Source organism: Bos indicus, chromosome 1, assembly GCF_029378745.1.
Source record: "Bos indicus isolate NIAB-ARS_2022 breed Sahiwal x Tharparkar chromosome 1, NIAB-ARS_B.indTharparkar_mat_pri_1.0, whole genome shotgun sequence".
Classification (NCBI taxonomy): Eukaryota; Metazoa; Chordata; class Mammalia; order Artiodactyla; family Bovidae; genus Bos; species Bos indicus.
Window position 1 is genome coordinate 60,721,779 of NC_091760.1, and position 22,368 is coordinate 60,744,146.

At 39.5% G+C, this 22,368-nt stretch overlaps 1 long non-coding RNA gene across 1 annotated transcript in view; it reads right to left on the minus strand.

Moving 5' to 3' along the window:
* The window catches only part of LOC139182798 (uncharacterized), a 28,586-nt gene extending 11,105 nt beyond the window's left edge, over positions 1-17,481 (minus strand). Inside the window, exon 1 of the long non-coding RNA XR_011566371.1 lies at positions 17,203-17,481. This is a non-coding gene — a long non-coding RNA (uncharacterized lncRNA). The remainder of the gene's footprint in view (positions 1-17,202) is intronic.
* Between the last annotated feature and the right edge of the window lie 4,887 nt (positions 17,482-22,368).

A 22,368-nucleotide genomic window follows, 5' to 3' on the forward strand; every position in this document is an offset into this window, starting at 1 on the left:
TTTCACTAGACGGACCTTTGTTGGCAAAGTAATGATGTCTCTGCTTTTTATTATACTGTCTAGGTTGATCATAATTTTTCTTCATAGCAAAGGCCAATTCTGTACTAGAGATAGATAAGATAAAACTACTGATCTTGTCAGAACTAAATCCTCAGTTTGACCAACACTAGAGGAATTTCCCAGTGTGCATTTCTGCTGAATTTATTGCTCATCCTTTCTCACCCTTTAGAAGAATAGAACAACTCCTTTAGCTAGGACATGTATAAATTGATTCACACATGTTAATAGAAAGGCCCTTAGCCTAGAAGATTGTTGCTACCAGCAGCTGATTTCACATTTATACTACCTCTTCTCAAGGGCCCTTTATGTCTTACACAAAATATTCTGAACAAAAAAACAGAATTTCTGAAATAAGATTTCCATAGATAGAAGAGAATTAAGTTTTGACAACACTGTATGTGGGGGAATACATGTTGAGCATAGACCCAGAGCTAGTTTAAATGAGCTAATATTAGAGAGACTTTAGGAAGCAAAGGGAAACTATAGCCCCTCCCCTAGGAATTCTCTGAGGGATGATATCAGAGGGGAAATGAGCTTGCTGTTCAAGGCAGGATTTATTGACCTCCTAATGTTTTCTTCGGAGAAGGCAATGGCACCCCACTCCAGTACTCTTGCCTGGAAAATCCCATGGGCAGAGGAGCCTGGTAGGTTGCAGTCCATGCTAAGGGTCGGACACGACTGAATGACTTCACTTTCACTTTTCACGTTCATGCATTGGAGAAGGAAATGGCAACCCACTCCAGTGTTCTTGCCTGGAGAATCCCAGGGACGGGGGAGCCTGGTGGGCTGCCGTCTATGGGGTTGCACAGAGTTGGACACGACTGAAGGGACTTAGCAGCAGCAGCAGCAATGTTTTCTTAGGACTGACCCTGTTAGTAATCTGCATTTCCTAGAAAAGTGCTAAGTGAAGATTTTCTGGTTTCAAAACTAAAAATGCAAAGTGACATGTAACCCATGTATATAGTCCATTTCTTCTAATTTGAAAAGGGAAAGAGGTGCTAGTGATTTATGGAGAAATTTCAAAGCAAGAAAAAAGATTAAATATAGAAATTGCTACAAAAATTAAAAGAACCCTAATGAAGAAGATCCTATGATCCAGAAGACAATTATTATAATTTAGTGCACATTCTCTTACTGCTTAATTGCTGTTTTTCAAACCAGTCTGCTAGAGATGTGGGAATGTAACACTAATTTAACCTTTGCCTGAGAGATACATTTATGAATGCAAACTGAAGAATACCTGTAAGAATTTATGTTAAAGAATACGGGGAATCTACTATGTGTCAGACATTGCACTAGGTATTTAAAGAAAGAAAATCTTTAATTTTGAGGTAATTATAGAATCACATGCAGTTGTAAGATAAAAATGCAGAAAGAGTCTATGTATCTTTCACCGTTTCTTTCCTCCAATGGTAACATCTTGCAAGATTATAGTATAATATGAAAAGCTTGTTTACTCTAAAAATCCAATTCTATCCCATTTGAAGTAACAACATTTGGGGGGAGAACTTAAAATAATGCTGAATTTCACCTGGACAAACAAATCAAAGATTAAAATTGAATGTGTTTTAGATTCACATTTTAGCTATTCACCCAAAAGCAAAAGATATCTGCAGAAAATAATGTAAGAAATAAACATTACTAATAAACATGAGTGAATAGCCTGGGAGATTCTAAAGAAAGAAGATAACTTAAAAGGAGTTAAAAATTAGAAGGTTTAGTTCCTATGAGCTATTAAAAGATGATAAATCTACAATAATAAAGAAGTTTGGTATCCATGAAGGCTACCAAAGTAGATCAGTAAAATAGAATACAATGTTTAGAAATAGAACCAAATAGATACATAGTTTGACTTTATTATAAAAGAAAAATCTAGAATTAGCACAGAAGAGATGGAATATTTAGAGACCATGAGGATAATTTGGCAAAAGAAAAAAAGCTGAAATTCTACTTCATTATATCAAAATTGCAGATTAAACCCAAATTTTAAAGGAAAAAAATATAAAAATATTATAATTAGATAAAGACTTATTTTGAAAATATTACTAGAGCTGAGAAGAGCTTTATAACCATGACACAAAATCCAGAAGCTATATTGGAAAAAAGATAAATTTGACTTCATGCAAATTAAAACTATTGAATAAGGGAAATGCCATTAAAAATTTAAAAATCAAACCACAAACAAGAACAAGTATTTGCAATATTTATGGAAAAGAGTTAATTTCTTTTACAAAACACTCCAGCAAATCAATAAGAAAAATACCAACAACCTAGTATTAAAAAGGCAGAGAACATAAAGGGGAAGCTCAGAGATAAACACAAATGATGAGTAAGATATAGAGCAATTCTGAATATACTCGGAATGATGAAGTTGCAAAATAAAGCATTAGCAGAATGGCACAAATTAAAAATTAGATAGTGAACATTATTAGATAGAAGGTGGAGAAAAATAGGCACCCATGCATATATGTTTCAGTTTAGTTTAGTGGCTCAGTCGTGTCCAACTCTCTGCGACCCCATGAATCACAGCACGCCAGGCCTCCCTGTCCATCACCAACTCCCAGAGTTCACTCAAACTCATATTCATCGAGTCGGTGATGCCATCTAGCCATCTCATCCTCTGCCGTCCCCTTCTCCTCCTGCCCCCAATCCCTCCCAACATCAGAGTCCTTTCCAATCAGTCAACTCTTCGCATGAGGTGGCCAAAGTATTGGAGTTTCAGCTTCAGCATCAGTCCTTCCAATGAACACCTAGGACTGATCTCCTTTAGAATGGACTGGTTGGATCTCCTTGCAGTCCAAGCATATATGTTTAGGGATGATAATTGCTGCATAGTTGTTAATAGCAAAACGGAGCAAAGCAAAAAGTAACTTAGATGTAACTTAAATGTGCCTTAGAGATGTGTCAGTTGAGTAGAAATGGGTGGACCTTGTACCACAGTTTAGCTCAGTCACTGACAGAACCACACTGTTGGCTCAAAAGTTGAGGTCACCCTTAAAAGAAGGAGGCCAGAGGCATCAGTTCATCGCATCCCTTAGAACTAGGCAAGAAGTTCTTTCTTGAAAGGGGTCTAAGCGGTTCGAAAGAATAAGCTAATATGATACCACTTGTATATAAATGTTACTCATATACATGAATTTACATATACAAAGATAGGAGTTTTTTAGAATATACAAGATAATAATATTATTATAATGTAAAATATTATATATATTGATAATATTAATATCTCCCTGAGTAGTAGGATTAAGAGGAGGATATTGGGTTTTTTATATCCTGTTGTTATTGTTGCTGTTCATGTGCGACTCTTCGTGACCCCATGAACTGTAGCATACAAGGTCTCCCTGTCCCTTACCATCTCCCGAAGTTTGCCCAAATACAGGTCCATATCCTACTATGCTCTAAAAATGTTTTAGTAAGTGCATGTATTGCCTTTATACTAGTATCAAAAAATCTTGATGAATTTAGAAATAGTTTCCAAGCTTCACTGAGACCCTCTTTAGTTAAAGGCTATGACCAACATGCTTAGAGTTTCTTATATCCTCACCAGCTCACAGATTCTCCTGCCTAAGGTATTTCCCGTGCCCTGTCTCAATCATTTTCTATTCAATTATCCTGCTTTAATTTTCTTTATATACTTCATTCCAATATGGGTTTGGGTTCCCCCCACCCCATTACAGTTGCCATTTGCAACCCCAGGTTGTAACCTCTGCATCTGACCAACTGGCTTCATAGTAGAGGTTCCCATGGCCTCTTTCTGGGTTTTCACTAATTTGTCAGAGTGGCTCACAGGAATCAGAGATACATTTTACTTACTAGATCACAGGTGTATTATCAGATCAGATCAGTTGCTCAGTCGTGTCCGACTCTTTGTGACCCCATGAATCACAGCACGCCAGGCCTCCCTGTCCATCACCAACTCCTGCAGTTCACTCAGACTCATGTCCATCGAGTCAACGATGCCGTCCAGCCATCTCATCCTCTGTCATCCCCTTCTCCTCCTGCCCCCAATCCCTCCCAGCATCAGAGTCTTTTCCAATGAGTCAACTCTTCGCATGAGGTGGCCAAAGTACTGGAGTTTCAGCTTTAGCATCATTCCTTCCAAAGAAATCCCAGGGCTGATCTCCTTCAGAATGGACTGGTTGGATCTCCTTGCAGTCCAAGGGACTCTCAAGAGTCTGCTCCAACACCACAGTTCAAAAGCATCAATTCTTCAGCGCTCAGCCTTCTTCACAGTCCAACTCTCACATCCATACATGACCACAGGAAAAACCATAGCCTTGACTAGACGAACCTTTGTTGGCAAAGTAATGTCTCTGCTTCTGAATATGCTATCTAGGTTGGTCATAACTTTTCTTCCAAGGAGTAAGCGTCTTTTAATTTCATGGCTGCAGTCACCATCTGCAGTGATTTTGGAGCCCAGAAAAATAAAGTCTGACACTGTTTCCACTGTTTCCCCATCTATTTGCCATGAAGTGATGGGACCGGATGCCATGATCTTCATTTTCTGAATGTTGAGCTTTAAGCCAACTTTTTCACTCTCCACTTTCACTTTCATCAAGAGGCTTTTTATCTCCTCTTCACTTTCTGCCATAAGGGTGCTGTCATCTGCATATCTGAGGTTATTGATATTTCTCCCGGCAATCTTGATTCCAGTTTGTGCTTCTTCCAGTCCAGCGTTTCTCATGATGTACTCTGCATGTAAGTTAAATAAGCAGGGTGACAATATACAGCCTTGATGTACTCCTTTTCCTCTTTGGAACCAGTCTGTTGTTCCATGTCCAGTTCTAACTGTTGCTTCCTGACCTGCATACAAATTTCTCAAGAGGCAGATCAGGTGGTCTGGTATTCCCTTCTCTTTCAGAATTTTCCACAGTTTATTGTGATCCACACAGTCAAAGGTTTTGGCATAGTCAATCAAGCAGAAATAGATGTTTTTCTGGAACTCTCTTGCTTTTTCCATGATCCAGCGGATGTTGACAATTTGATCTCTGGTTCCTCTGCCGTTTCTAAAGCCAACTTGAGCATCTGGAAAATCGCGGTTCACATATTGCTGAAGCCTGGCTTGGAGAATTTTGAGCATTACTTTACTAGCATGTGAGATGAGTGCAATTGTGCAATAGTTTGAGCATTCTTTGTCATTGCCTTTCTTTGGGATTGGAATGAAAACCGACCTTTTCCAGTTCTGTGGCCACTGCTGAGTTTTCCAAATTTGCTGCCATATTGAGTGCAGCATTTTCGCAGCATCATCTTTCAGGATTTGGAATAGCTCAACTGGAATTCTATCACCTCCACTAGCTTTGTTTGTAGTGATGCTTTCAAAGGCCCACTTGACCTCACATTCCAGGATGTCTGGCTCTAGGTCAGTGATCACACCATTGTGATTATCTGGGTTGTGAAGATCTTTTTTGTACAGTTCTTCTGTGTATTCTTGCCATCTGTTCTTAATATCTTCTGCTTCTGTTAGGTCCATACCATTTCTGTCCTTTATCAATCCCATCTTTGCATGAAATGTTCCTTTGGTATCTCTGATTTTCTTGAAGAGATCTCTAGTCTTTCCCATTCTGTGTTTTCCTCTATTTCTTTGCATTGATCACTGAAGAAGGCTTTCTTATCTCTTCTTGTGTATTATAACAGGTTATAACTCAGAAACAGCCAGATGGAAGAGATGTATAGGGCAAGGAGTGGGGAAGAGGATGGAGCTTCCATGCCTCCTTGGAGCATGCCATTCTCTCCACACCTCCCCATGTTTATCAACCCCTGCAGCTCTCCAAACTCATCCTTTGTGGCTGTTAGGGAGGCTTCATTATCATAGGCATGATTGATTAAATTCTTGGCCATTGATGAATGAACTCAGTCTCCAGCCTCTCTCCCAGCCTTGAGGTCAGGAGGTAGGACTGGAAGTTCCAACCCTCTAATCACAAGGGTTGTTCACTGGCACCAGCCCCCATCTTTAGGTGCTTTTAAAAAGTGATCTCATCAGCATGTCAAAAGAGACCTTTTATCACTTTTGCAACACTTATAAAATTTGAACTGTGGAGGAAGAACAAATATATGTGAGAAGTATTAATATCTTGTGGTCATCTGAATAATCAAATATGTATTTTTTGTTACAAATCACAATATCAAAATTTTATTTATAGCAATTCTCATTATCTGAAATTCCTATTTGTTTACATTTTCACTCCATGCCTCCACCAATATGTACTCAACTCCAAGAGGGTAGGACTTACTACCTGACTTGTTTACTGCCTCAGCTTCTAATAGAGTGCCTGATACATAAGTAAGCGCTATTCAATAAATATTTGTTGAATGATTTAATGAATTACAAGCAATAGAAGAACGGGCTACATGTTATCTCATTTTACCTAGAAGGTAAGTTGGATTTCTCCACCTTGGAAACTTGGCTTCATTCTCTATTCTTCAATTAATACAATGTACAGTTAGAACCCACTGTCTAGAAGAGCCATGAGCTGTGAGGCATAGCAAAGTAAGGTCTGTCTTGTCTTCATAAACCTTAAAATCGATGACAGGTTATTTCTATCCGGCAACCATCAGCAAAGGGGTGCCTGAGACAGAAAACACCATGCAGGGTGAGAATGAGAGAAGCGATTCTTGTCTCATTAACTGGTGGGGTACAAGAGGAGTTTTTGCCTCCCAGCACCAGAAGATCGGGGCCTGGAAACCACTAGCACATCAAATCTCCTGGGATTTACCCTATGTGGATACAATTCTGATATACTATCCCTCCTCTGCCAGTGTTTCTCACACATATGGTTTCTATGGTTGCCCTGAATCTCCGATGCCTGGGAGGGACCCCTGCCATGTATGCCAGCTGGCTTGTGGGCCCCGTGTTCTCACCTCATTTCTGCCAATCCTGTTTCAGAGCTGGGCCTTTTTCCCAATTTATCCAGCCTATCTCTGAGAGTGTTTTTCTGAACACAGTTGTCCTCAGAACAGGAAAAGAAATGTAATCAGGATACAGCAGCATTTCAATACTGTTTGGATTTTTTGTCTGAAAATTTGCGCTATTAGAGACTTCTTGGAGTTAATACATTAGCCTCTTTTGGGAATAAAGAGGGGCACCTTCAAATATTAAAGCAATAAAGAAGAAGCAAACAAAACTACTAAAACCTTAGTGTGAAAATGTAAATTAGGCATTTGGATTATATCAGTAGTGAAAGATTATATCTTTCACATATATATGTGTCTGTGAGTGTGTGCATATATGTATATATACTTTCAAAAATGTTTTTTCTTCCCTCTCATTTTCACAGCATAAGGACACAATCCTAGGAAAGCACAGAGGCTTGGCTAAGGTCACAAAAAAGTTTCTTGAATCCCTGCCCTTTTAAGAATTCATGGGGAAGAGCTTGTCAACTGTTAAGTGGAAATCCTTAGGACAGCCATCAACAGACTCTGACACTGAGCACCTGGGTTAGTATCATAAAGAACCATGTTTCTGGAAGCCCTTTTCAGTTATGTAACAGTTAAGGGCTTGGGTTCTGGTTACAGCAACATAGATTTAGCTCTTGCTTCACTATGCAAATTGGACAAGTAATACCATCTGTAAGTTCAGTGTATTCACCTGTAAGAGACAGATGGTGATAGTATCTGCTTTGTATAGGTGGTATAAAAATTAAATGAGCTGAAGAAGGAAAAGCATGGAGGAAAGTCCTTGGCTCATAGTAGGCACTTGATAAACACTGGCTGTTCAAAGTAAATGATTAAAGACAAGGTTTAACCACTTCACAGTGTTGTGAAGGGCTCTCTCAACTAGCCTCTCACCACCCTGCTTCTCTGCATCTCAATTTTCATAGCTGCAAAATGGAGTTGATGATTAATTTCCCCTACCTTCCCCCAAGAATATCTCATTTTTAAACAAAACTGTTAACTTTAGATGAGATAGTGTGCACTTGGGCATCTTCAAATCCATACTGGAGAATATGGAAGAGCTAAGGAGCATGGAAGAAGCAATGGAAATAGTAGAGTTTTGAGATACTTAAAGTTGCCATCCACCTTTTTCCTCTGTTATCCATTGGCAGAAATGTGGTATGGATTGAAACTTGGAACATTTGGAAAGCCACTGTTCCCTGGAAATTCTACTCTGAGGTTTAGAAGTTAGGGGAAAGTTCTGTGTGGTTCTAGTATGCTCCATCCAACTCTGATTCATCTCAAAGATCCAAGAGGAATACAGGGTTTAGCTAGCTAGCTTAATCCAGTAATGGAGATAAGCTTAGACCTTACTCCAAAAGAAACCAACTTCTTAAAAAAAAAAAAAAAAAAAAACAACAATCATGCTCTTATAGGAAAAGCAGCCTTAGGCCTTAAACACTCAAGTGAAAAGACAGAGTCTTTTTCTTTTTCTTCTCATAATAGCCTAAGCTTCTCTGAAGGTCCATGGAATCACCCATTAGTTTGAAAATGCAGATTCCTGACCTCTACCCTACAGAGAATTTGATTTGGTAGATTTGGAGTAGAGCTTGGGAATAAGAATTTTTAGTGAGCACCCTTACCTGATTATGAATTGAGGGGCCATCTGAAGCACACTTAGAAATATATTAAGTGAAATACTTGCACATAAATTCCTATGCCAGTTAGAAAATTAACACAATCCTCATCTCTTTCATGTTCTTAACCTCTTTCTTCAGGAACCACTCATTTTAGCTGGAGCCAAGATACAATTTCATTACCTGAGAAGTTGAATAGAACAGAGTGAAGGAATTTAGAAAGATGTGTCTAATTTCAAATTTTCATATTGAAAAGAAAAATAACAAGGTAAAAATGGTCTGCTACTGTTTTTGTAGCAAAAGGAAATCTGAACACACAGACATGTAAATAAACATCTTCGAAGGGAAGCACAAGATGGTTAACACAGAAACTAAGGTAATTGGTTGTCTATTGGAGATGGGTGAAAACAAAGCGATAATAGAGGGATTGATATTTTCCAAGTTTACATTTCAATTTATTTTTGACTTTTAAACCACATTAATGTTTTGTATATTCAGAAAACATTATTAATTTATCAAGCATATAGTAAAATCTAGAAATTGAATACAAACACATGAATTGAACTCTATGTAGAAGAAGCAAAGCCAGAATTAATTCCAGTAAAAGCTTTGAACCTTACTCTGACTGCATCCCACCTTCAGTGGTATATTTTCTAAAGATGAAAAGAAACTTTTGGTGGTTGAATAGTTTGAAACAATTTTGTGGGTATTGCACAACTGAGCAAACAAGCAAATATATTGGTGTTTGGAGGGCATGGAATTCTCATGGTAGGAGAGTGGCAAAAACTGGGGAAAGGGGGAAGGAGAACTCTGCTGTATTGGATTAGACTTCGAAGTATCAGTACAAACTCAAAGAAAGAGCTTAAAAGTAATTATACTTAAGTAGCAATGAATGTATTTATCAATGCCAAAGAATGCTCAAACTACCGCACAATTGCACTCATCTCACACGCTAGTAAAGTAATGCTCAAAATTCTCCAAGCCAGGCTTCAGCAATATGTGAACCGTGAACTTCCTGATGTTCAAGCTGGTTTTAGAAAAGGCAGAGGAACCAGAGATCAAATTGCCAACATCCGCTGGATCATGGAAAAAGCAAGAGAGTTCCAGAAAAACATCTCTTTCTGCTTTATTGACCATGCCAAAGCCTTTGACTGTGTGGATCACAATAAACTGTGGAAAATTCTGAAAGAGAAGGGAATACCAGACCACCTGATCTGCCTCTTGAGAAATTTGTATGCAGGTCAGGAAGCAACAGTTAGAACTGGACATGGAACAACAGACTGGTTCCAAAGAGGAAAAGGAGTACGTCAAGGCTGTATATTGTCACTCTGCTTATTTAACTTCTACGCAGAGTACATCATGAGAAACGCTGGACTGGAAGAAGCACAAGCTGGAATCAAGACTGCTGGGAGAAATATCAATAACCTCAGATATGCAGATGACAGCACCCTTATGGCAGAAAGTGAAGAGGAACTAAAAAGCCTCTTGATGAAAGTGAAAGTGGAGAGTGAAAAAGTTGGCTTAAAGCTCAACATTCAGAAAACGAAGATCATGGCACTCGGTCCCATTACTTCATGGGAAATAGATGGGGAAACAGTGGAAACAGTATCAGACTTTATTTTTCTGGGCTCCAAAATCACTGCAGATGGTGACTGCAGCCATGAAATTAAAAGACTCTTACTCCTTGGAAGGAAAGTTATGACCAACCTAGATAGCATATTCAAAAGCAGAGACATTACTTTGCCAACAAAGGTTCGTCTAGTCAAGGCTATGGTTTTTCCTGTGGTCATGTATAGATGTGAGAGTTGGACTGTGAAGAAGGCTGAGCGCTGAAGAATTGATGCTTTTGAACTGTGGTGTTGGAGAAGACTCTTGAGAGTCCCTTGGACTGCAAGGAGATCCATCCAGTCCATTCTGAAGGAGATCAGCCCTGGGATTTCTTTGGAAGGAATGATGCTAAAGCTGAAACTCCAGTACTTTGGCCACCTCATGCGAAGAGTTGACTCATTGGAAAAGACTCTGATGCTGGGAGGGATTGGGGGCAGGAGGAGAAGGGGACGACAGAGGATGAGATGGCTGGATGGCATCATTGACTCGATGGACGTGAGTCTGAGTGAACTCCGGGAGTTGGTGATGGACAGGGAGGCCTGGCGTGCTGCGATTCATAGGGTCGCAAATAGTCGGACATGACTGAGTGACTGAACTGAACTGAACTGATCTGATCACCTTATCTTGGTTTATAACTGCCAACTTCCATTCAAAGGAACCAGGACTCGCTGGAAAACTGACAAACCCTAAATGTGGGGCAGTGAAGTACAGGGTGAGCCAGGAGCACTGAACTGAATCAAAAAGTAAAGAAGTGCTCAAACACTGATAAGACAACGTCAAAAAATCATTGGTACCAGATTAAAGAGGCTTACACTGAACAAATCTGTGACAACTAGAATATTATTATAAATATTGGCCAGAATGGATTATAGTAAACCTCTCTGAGGCCATAGTGGTAGCAAAAATAATGGAGGTGAATGGAGAAAATAAAAAGAAACATTTATTTCTACAAAAGAATAACAACTCTTAAGCGTAGAAAGAATGTAAAATGATTTTCTAAGGCTATCAATGACTATTGTAATAATTTATTCAAACAAAAAACATCAAAACATGCTAAAACTATTGTGTAAAACATTGGTCTTACAATCACCCAGTTTCATAATTATTTATTAATAACAGAAGGAACAGGCTCTATTTACAATGGAGAAATTTGACAGCATCACCTTAACCAAATGGTGAAACTTACAATCACCAAGTTTGACAAACTGGCAGCATATGCCTCCTGAAGTGATGTACTACGAGAGACACATCCTGCCAGAAATGTTTAACCTTACTCTAATCGTGAGGAAGCAATCAGAAAAATCTAAATTGAGAAATGGTCTGCAAAACAACTAGTCCAGACACTTCAAAATGTCAGTGTCTTAACAGTTAAAAAGAAAAGCTGGGCACAGTTCTAGAATATAAATTATTTAAGAGATATGTTTACTAAACAATACATTTTTTTAATCAAATCCTGGATTTTTAATAAAGCTATAAAAGACATTATTGGAACAACTTGGGAAACTTGAACATAGATTGTACGTTGTATAATATTACTTGTGAAAGCTAAAATTTCCTGAAAATCATCAATTCCATTGTGAATATGTAGGAGAATGACCTTGTTTGCAGAAAATACATACCACCACAGCATTTTGATGTCTACCACTTAATAGTTCACCAAAAAGAGAGAAGGAAAATGAAAGACAAAGCAAATGTGGCAAAATATTAGCAACTGGTGAAGCCTGCATAATATTATCAGGTGCTAAGTTTATTATCAGTGCAACTTGCCAATGGCTTCCCTGGTGACTCAGCAGTTAAGAATCTACCTGCAATGCAGGAGACTCAGTTTCTATCCCTGGGTCAGGAAGATCCTCCAGAGGAGGGCATGGCAACCCACTCTACTACTCTTGCCTAGAGAATCCCATGGACAGAGGAGCCTGGCAGTCTGCAGTCCATAGGGTCGCACAGAGTCGGACATGATTGAAGCAACCGAGCAGCAGCAGCAACTTGTCAGTAGGTTTGAAAATTTTCAAAATAAGAAGCTGGAGGAGGGTCTGCAGGGGGCAAATAAAGCGAGCAGTATTGGTTGCAACCAGCATTGGTTGCCAGAATGGTGTGGTGTATATACTTCTGTTCATCTCTTATCATGTGGGGCATGCACCTGCTAACCCATTCATTAATTCATTTCCCTCTGCTGTCTGGCTGTGTCCCATCCCCCTCCTCTCACCAGGATGTGCTTAGGTACAATAGTGAGGGGAGGAGGCGTATGGAGAGCTTTCTCTGTATTACCATCTCAGAGGGATATTCCCACTTCTAGCACCTCTCCGAAGGGCTAATGGCCTACAGAGCCTTATTACCATCCTGGGATAAGTTCAATTTTTTTTTTTTTATGATAGCAATTTGTTACACCAGTTTGCCACTTGCCTGCTGCTTCCTTGTTAATCCAATAATCTATATGAGAAAAGCAATTTGACGTACCTCCTTCCCATCTGCCACCCATCATCCAATCTATATCTTAACTATCAGTGATTTATTAATGGTGTCTACATTAAGCACATCTCCGCTCCGTTGGCGCCCTCCTTCTCAGTCTCTCACTTGGATACCCTCTCTGGGTGTGTTAGGAGGCAAACTCAACATGGAGATTAAAAACAACAACAGAATAATAAACTGAGCCTCAGTTCCAGGAGTTGCTCCTTTCAGACAATTTAATTTACGCACAACCATGAGCTTATCAGATCCATTTCAGAGCCAGTCATAAGACATGTGAGAATCTAGGATATTTCTCATCATGTTTGTTACTCTGTCTTCAAACTTGATTTTTTAAAACTGGTTGAAGTTAGCCATTGGAACCTGCAAATAAACATTGTTAGTATTGCCCCTGTGCTGTAACTGAATGTTTCGTTCCTTATCCCCAACTTCCTGGATGTCCATTCACTTGAATTAAGGGCCCACATGAGCCCTGGAACCTGACCTCTTTCCTGCAGAGACCGAAGGGGCAGGTAGCTATGGGCTAGCTGTACTGAAGCACCTCTGAGAAAGGCCTTTATTCTCGAAGGTGTGAGCCTGGTTCTCTGCACATCAGGGCATTACTTGAAATTGCCAAGCTTCGTTTTCCTCCGTGTACTCTGGCCTACCCAGAAGAACAAAGGCTCCAGGCTGACACTTCCAGAGGAGGGACATAATGGAGTCAAGTGGTTGAAAATGGCACATATAGCAATGTCTGTGGTCTGCTGAAGATGCCATTCACTTTGACTTTGTGCTATCCTTTACCTATAGAAGCTAGATGCACATGGCCCAACCTAAAGCCTGTGATAAGAGAAGAAACATGGGCATTGGATGGAAATTTCCAGAATCCACTGCTATTGGTATCTAGTTGCAGTTTCCAGAGTCCAGCGGAACTGAGAGTCCAGATGCTGTAGTGGTTAGCTTATCAGCTGATACGTTAATTCTGGCTCTGCAGATTCCTGTCTCTCTGCTCCATAGCAAGTTTCTGAATCTGGAAAATGGGACTGCTGTCACCACTTCATAAGGTGGTGATTATGAGTAACAATGATTAATCAGTAAATTATTTTTATTGTCCTCTTTCATCAAATGTGATGTGAATTTTAATTCTGTAATGGCTCCTCTCCCTCGCTCTTTTTTTTTTTGTAAGCAACTTTTTTCCATTAAGTCCCTCAGGAATCCTGCTTGCATTTGCCTTTTGTCCTTGCTTCTGTTTGCACTGGTCTAACTTTTACCTGCGTTGTTTGGCTGCTCTTGGGCTTGCATTGCCTACCATTCCTGTTTCTTCCATTCTAGGCAGTGACCTTGAACTCTCTGCTGGGTAAATAACATGTAGCTTGTGGTGGGGGTGAGCTGCTAATAAGTAGAGGGGTATTTTCTTGAGTTGATGGATTTTAAGAAAAGAAAAATGAAAAAAGACAGTCAACCTGGCTCTGCAACCTACATTTAACATTCCTGTTCTTCCAAAGTCAATGGTGGCATCTTAAGTTGTCATCCTTTTAAACTCATCCTAGCAATGTGTTTATAATAAGGCAACAGTTCTAAACAGCTGGTATGTTCCACCTTATAAGTGACCAAAACTTGTAATTTTGCATAGCAGTTGTTGGTATAATTTTTTATCCTTGCAAATAAATGCCAATTGCTGAAGAATAGAAACTGTCTAATCCTATTTCTTTTCCCCTCATGAAATTCAGCATTTCTCAGTAAGTGCGGGATAAATGCTTGAGGAACAAGTAACTGTGGTTTCACCTTGAAGAGTGATAACGTATTTTACTTTGATTTATTTTCCTTTGAGTCATTGTCTTTCAAAACTCTCTATTAAATTTTTCCCCTCTGTTCAGGAGTTGTATTGCTTTCTAAAAACACATCCCCCTCCATCTTTTCTTAATTAACAGGCTTTTCCAGGACCCTTTTGGTTCTCGGTGACAGTTCCCCCTATTGTCTGTCTGCAGCTGTTACATGGTTCAGAAGCCGAGGAGACATGCTAATGAGCGCCTGGTGTGTGGGAGGAACACCTCTAAATTCTCCTGGACTGGCCTTGCCGCCTGTTCCTACTTACTTTTCCTAAAATAAGCCTCTAGTTGGCAGCCAGGGGATGGGTTATTTGCAGTTTCTTTCTGTGGAGGAAGTTCTTGCTTGGACTAGCTATCTGCGTTTCTATTTAAGCACAAATAAACATATTGCTGCTCCCACACTCCTTAGGTCTACACCACACTCCAAATTGTCAGAGCTAGCCCTCCTCACAAACTCGGCCGATGACTGGAAACCAGCTGTGGTTTCTGTGTTTATTTCATTTAATCAGTTAATTTAGCAAATTTTGTGTGTGTGTTTTTCTTTTGTCCACATCCAGTCTCTTCCTACATTGGTCTTAGATACAGTCTCTAGAAAATTGAGTCATTATGACACTGAATGGATTTGGTCCTTGTGATTGTCTTTGGAACTCTTGTGGCTGAAAGTGAACTCCATTGAGGAATTTTGAGCACTTCATTGCTTATTCTCTCCAGGAGCCTTGAGGAAATGATACAGATAGTTCCTCTTCCAAGAGGGGTTACATAGGTGTCTGAATTTCCTGGCATCTGGGATGACAATCCATAGTATTAATCTGAGATTCTCATTCTGAGTCATGTATTTCAGTCAGTAGGCTGGAATCAAGCTAGTTAATCCCCCTTCAAAATGTTTTGCAGCTGTTAGGATTCCATGACCTTTACGCAAAGACACAGAGAATCTTACTGATCAGAGAGCAAGCTTGAGGGGAGGAGTTGGAAGCCTGCAGAGATGGTAGGCTTTGAACAAGGCACAAGGTGATTGCCCGCCATCCTGTTAATGCAGTCAGGGTCTGAATGGCAAAGATGCTTTTAGCTTTCCAGGCTGTTCTACGACTATTCTTCTTTTCTCATCGAGCTTCTAAGGTGGCTTTTCTTTTGAAAATAAAAGTCTGAAGTGACCATGCCTAGAGAAGTGGCCCTCATTAAAGACTTAAGACAGCAGGTTAAATTCTTTCTATTTTTAGGGGCTCTTTGGAACATAACCACAGTGTCCATTAAAGACCAAAAGCCATGTAGAAGCTGGAACTATGAGGATTCTTTGACAAATCTTTTACCCTACTGCCCTCTGAACATAGAAGGGACCTATGGAAAAACAAAATCACCTCTGAGTTTTTCTCTCAGGGGAAGAAAAACTTTCTCTGAGGAGGTAGGAATAAGGGCTAGACAAAGTAAGATTATACGTTCTTGTGAAGGGGACTTATCTTACTCATTTTCATTTCCTACTTCTTTGCCGATTTGTTCTTACTCTTACCTCTCCAGGACATAAGTGAATACATCTTGGGCATGTTCCCAAAGTAATCTCATCTGTTTTCATAGATTCATATATACCGCCTGCAGTAGTAATGAGATTCAGTTGAAATCAGCACCAGTTTTATTTACATGTGCCAGGAGCTGTGGACTTCCTCAGTGCCTCAAAATACAGCAGCACAATGCATTCCCTGAATTCTACCCCATGGCTCAGTTGTACCACTTAGGCTGCTCTAAAGAAGTCGTCAAGATAAATTGCTGGTGGGCATTATCACTTTACTCCTCATTTGTCTCAGCTGGGGGAGTTTTTTTAATTGAAAGAGTCAGTATAAAAAGTAACTCACAGCTGGAGAAGTTGAAACTATGTGATGAGATCATCAGACTAATTGGCCAGGTCTGCTAATCAGTAGGTAACCCAGTAATTTGGACATAGAAAACAAACAAGAGATTGAGTGGAGTACCTTAAATTTTCCAGCTATGAAGAAAACAGTCTCCCTTTAATGTGGGGAGACTATTCTGACTAGAGACGCTAGGATATTTTAATTTCTTCGTATTACATATTGATTTCACTCACACACTGTGAAACTCAGTACTGACGGTTAGCTGAATCAGCACTGCAGTTTGGTTAGGATTCCTCCTAACATGGAGAAATTGTACAGGGAGAAAACTTGAGAATATATATCAGGCCAGCTGATGGTGGACATTTGTTTTTAACCCAGTGAGAGTGTGAATATAATGGCACTGCGATCACCAACAGTAAAATGAAGGCAGAAATATCAACAAACCCTGCTCCCGTCTTGATGCCATACCTTTCTGTCATCCACTGTCTCAACCATCTGTCACCAAAAGAAGTCATATCAGTAGTTCTTCCTGTGTGGTCCCACCCACCAGCAACATTCTGCATCCCATGGAGTCTTCTAAGAAATGCAAATTCCCAGGCCCCACTTTGGCCTACTGAATCAGACACTCTGAGGGTGGGGCCCAGAAATCTGTTTTATCACAATTAGCAGGTGATCCTGATGCACAATAATGTTTGAGAACCACTGGTCCACAACTTTACTACTCAGAATATGGTTTACAGACCAGCAGACAGGCAATCACCAAGAATTTGTATGTAATAAAGAATCTTGAGCCTCTGCTCATAGTTTGCAATTTTAGGCAAATCTCCAGGTGATTAGGATGGCCATTAACACATGTGAAGCTCTAGTCATTATCCCAACTTGAAATAAAAATTACATTTTTGAGCCTACCTTGCAAGTAGGTTTAGCAATGTGTTGATGAGTTTGGGCTACTGAAATGTAGGCAGGAGTCTTCTAGGAAGACTTCCTGTCTTTCAAGACAGGAAGCGTGAACCATTTAGTCCTTCCTCCACTTTTCTGCCTGTAACACGGAGGTGCTGGTCAGTCACTCACAGCAGATGACTTCTGCTTTAGTATATATTTTACCACCCCTCCTTTCTTTTGTTTCCATTTCCGAGGAGGAGGTTCTGGTCTTCTTCCCTGCCGAACCCACTGAACCTAGTCCTAGGCCTCCTGCCTCAAGATGGCATTATGCTGTCATAGAGAAAGCGTGGCCTTTGGCCCCTGCCACACAATGGCTAGAATTTCACAGCTATTGCGGATATAGATGTATGTCCTGGAGCATCTTGTTTAACCTCCTTGCACCTTGTATTTTCATCTATAGTAGAAAATAATAATAACATCTTTCACACAGTGCTGATATGAGTACCAAATAAGAAAACATAAGTGTATCTTGCATAGTAGGGCTTTCCTGATGGTTCAGCAGGTAAAGAATCTTCCTGCAATGCAGGAGATACAGGAGACATGAGTCCAATCCCTGCGTTGGGAAGATCCACTGGAGGAGGAAATGGCAACCCATTCCAGTATTCTTGCCTGAAAAATCCCATGGACAGAGGAACCTGGCGGGCTACAGTCCAAAGGGTAGCAGAGAGTCCGACAGGACTGAGTGAGCATAACTTGCATAGTGTTGGGACAAAGTAAGCACGGAATGAATGTTAGTTTATTCCTTTTACCTTGTGCTGTGTTAATAATTCTTATCCTGTTTTTGGTTTTTACATAAGCTCTCTAGCTCCTTTTCCTTTGTGTACACATGTGCTTATACACACCCTACTCGAAATAAGCCTTCCTTCATCACTAAGAAATAAATGCCATGATCTTTTGTTCGTTCTAGGAAATTCAGTTCTTTTTCTTAGTTCCTCAGTCCCAAGGATATATCTGATGCTATTGACTAAACTTTTTTCCTTGTAACTGTTACCTTCCTTGGTTTCCATAAGTAAGTTGCTATCCTACCTCTTATTGCTCCGTATTTCTTAACATTTCTGGTTGTTTTTCCTGCTGCCACTAACCAAAAAATAAAAAAGTACCTCTAAAATTAGACCCCTGCTTTCTGCCCTTTTCTTTCTACAGTTATTTCCCCAGTGTTTTGATTCCCTTCCATGGCCACAATTCTCACCTTTGAAATGATTTCTACTAGCAAATCTCCCACAAGGTCCAATCCCAGATTTCCATCTACTCATCTCCACCTGCCTGTCCTAGCAATACCTTAATATTTATTAAACTGAACTCTGCATTTGCTCATAATAACTCATCCCAAGAGATGCCATTATTATTAAAAAATAATCTTTACATTTTTCTCTACCTTGCCTCACATCTAATCAATTGCCAAGATCCCTTAAGGATACCATCACAAGTTTGTGTTTCTTTTCAGAAATTATGGTTCCTAGTACCATTGCTCTACATCTCAGACGTTCATGATCTCTCCTCTGTGCCTTAGAAGTACATTCCACGCCAGTCTCCCACCTGTATCTACTTCCTCCATCAATGCTAGATATACTTAGTGACACTTCCCAACTCAAAACCCTTTGGGAAATCCCACTGCTTTCCAGCATTCCAGTTTCTTCATAATGTTGACCTGGCCTATTTGACACCATCTAACTACTTAACACTCTTTACCCCAATGACTTGCCTTTCAACCAATCTGGAGTATCTGTCCTCCAAACCTGCCTTACCTCTTTTTGTCTTCATTTACTTATTTTTACTGTACCTTCGTTCTGAAATGAATTCTGGGTCTCTCTTTATAGTTTGCAATCCTACCTTGCTTTTAAGACTCATTTCAAATCATTCCTCCTTCTTGAAGTAATTTATGTTCCTCACCTAATGTCTCTCAATTTTATGAGATTTTTTTTTGAGAAATTCATTTCTTCCTCATGTTATTTGTACACTTATCTACTATGCACATAGTATGTTGTCTAAGAGCTAAACAGTGTTTGCTCATCTTTTTCTCCCATTTTGTGCTAAAAACATTATCTTGCTAATAATATTTAGGCCACAAATATTTGTTGAATTGATTTAATTGTAAGTGCACACTGGTTTATTATGTGCAAGCCAAAACTCTGATTTAAAGAAAAAAGACAGACTAAATTATTGATTGTTAGGCTTTTTGCCCAAGATAATATAGAAGTCCACAAAGCAGTCTATAAACACAGAAAAAATAAATAGCTGACTAAGAGTGGATAATCAGGTAACAAGTAATAGAGCAAGAGAAAGAGAATGACTGTTTAAGACTTGGCTTTAAAGGATTGTCAAAGGAGCAAAAAAAAAAAAGCATTCAATTTGGTAAGCTGGCTTCATTTTGTAGAGGATTCAGTTTAGCATTTGGGAGATAATTATTTGCTTGTCTCTTAACAGTCATTTCCAGGGTAGGTGACAGCTATCAAAATAGTAACCTTTAAAGTCTGCTACTAAACATATACACAAAGGTTAAACAAATGTCATTACCGTCTACACCTCCATGGATTTGGAAGCGTGTGCTACATGCTTGTGGCTCAATTCATTCAATTTTCAAATGTCACCTCCTTAGAGAGGCCCTCCTTGTCCCTTCTACCTAAATAGCATTTATCTATCACATGACCATCAGTCCCTTTACCTTTTGTTCTTCGTAGCAGCTGTGTGACCCGTGTGTCTTCCTCACTGGAATGTAACCACCATCAGGGCAGTGGCTCAACTATTTTGTTCTCAGCAGCCTCTCTACTCTAGAACAACCTGCTATGTGCTGAGAATTCAATAAAGAAATATATTTTGTATGAACAGAAGTGCCAAAAATAATTGACCCTTCTATGATATGTTTATTACAACACCCAGTTTTTTGATAAGACAATGCTTTATTTTGTATCACTCAGGTTTTGCTCACCTAGGCAATATAATTGTAAAGCTCTCTAATCCTTTCTAGAATTACTCTTTCATAAATTGGCCAACCTACTCTTTCCTTTCACTTTCCATGATTTATTTTGCTTATTACATGAGAGAAGTTGGCTCAAATTTTCCCAGTAAGTGAAAATGGGTCTCTAATTTGGGCTTTCACTCCTTATCCTTCCCTTTTAATTCATGGTCCTCCTTGTTCCTGGCTAGTCCCTGTTGACCTACTCAGAATCATTACTGGGAACCAGAAGATGGTATGTAATTGAATTGGTATCGTTGCTGTCACCATCAATTTGTGTAGGAAAAAAGGCTGAGGAAACACAAAGGCCGAAACTATAATTGAATTTGGTTGCTCCAAAGGTAAAACACAGTTGCAATTTTCAGAGAGCATGGCAGGTCAGATGGTGAATGTGACGGGGATGAGTGAGATGGATTATCCCTAGGGGATATGAAAACCAAAGAAATGGACTTCAGCCAAAATGGATGGTCAGATGTCACTAAACCCACAGCTTTCACAAGGTCAATTCTTTTTCTAGGCACTCAAGTACAACGAACACTGGATTATGAGGTGGATAGGGGATACCTGGGGATATGGGTTCTAGTTTCAATTTCTTCAGTGGAGGTAAAACAAAGAGGTAAAACAATAAACAAATTATTTAATTGCCCTGGACCACAGTCATCTCACTTATAATATTGGGACAATAAGATAATTCCTGGCTCTCGGGGCTGCTGAGAGGACCCAATAACATGGTATATTTGATTGCTTTTGAATAGGGCTTCATGCTGTTTGAAAGCAAAGTCATCTTATTACATGATCAATACCTTATTTCTACAGTGACTAATCATTTCAGTTAGCTTTTTATCCGTTACAAAAAGCATACCACAGAGAATTGACTTGCTCAAATTATGTTTATTTAACTTCCAACCTCCCATTAATATGTATTATCATGACTAGGAATTTAACAGCCTGCAAGCCAGGAAATATGGAAGTGATATTTGCATAGCATTGTTACATATTAGTACTTCTCTTGTCACAGTGAGGGATGATATTTACCTTGAATATATTTTTTCAAAGTCATCCACTTATTCTGATGCCTAAACTACTATTTTTGTGACTTTGTTATAAATACTTTTTGGAGGGGACCATGTGACTAGACAGTATGCCCATCATAGATCAGTCCTTTATCCTCTCTTCTACCCAGAAGTTTTACCTACCATTGTTTCGCTTCTTGAAAACTTACCGCATTTGGTAATTCTAGAACTCATTTATTGCCGTGTTCTAAGCCTGGCCCCAATCAGTCATTAAACAGAAAGAGTGCAAGCTGCTTAAATTTTGCTGCCCTATTTCATATGTCTCTAAAACTGTTTAAAAGTTACCAACAGACTAAATCTTATTTCCTTTGGTATCACCTATTACTCTCAAAAATACTGGCAACTGGATATAAAGTTAAAAGTTTGAAATCCTAGTAAGGGTCTGGAAAGTGGTTGTCAAATAAGGACGGGTCACCATAAAACCCAGTGTACCTAGAGGATTCTGGTTTATACCTGATGTCTAGGAATAATTGATAATTGTACTCCTCTGCCAATCATAAAATGTCTTATTTTAATCAATAAATAACATGACCACCCGGTTGAGGACATTTCCACTGAGGACAGTGTAGCTCTAGGTGCAATCTGAGGAAGAGGTGTCACTGTCACAGCAGTGGATACCATGGAGGGCTGTGCTCCTTACAACGTTTTTGTGCCTTATGGCTCTGCCATTCCTAATCCAATGAATATACATACCCCTTCCGTCTTAGTTCAGCTTGACTTTATGGCTTGATGGGTCAAAAAGACCCAGCTCAGGATGGGCAGTCTTGGCTCCATAATCAGTTGACATCCCATGATTTTCCTCTATCAGGTCCCAGGAGCATAGCAAGACTTATTTTGCAAATGCTATCTTGATTTCTAGCAGTTTACTGCAGATGTTATAGCCTTACTCTAAAATATTAGAAGTCCACTTTAAAATTTGCCTACTGGGACTAATCAAAAACTTCAAATATCTTTTCCCATCATAGATAACTATTAAATACCATTAGTGTTGCAGTACTGCAGGCCCATATATCAGCCATTCAGGCTACAGAGCCTTTCTGACCTGGGTCTTAATCAAAGCTCATAGTCTTTCTGTATCACATTGGTGAATGGGATGAAGCAAATTTC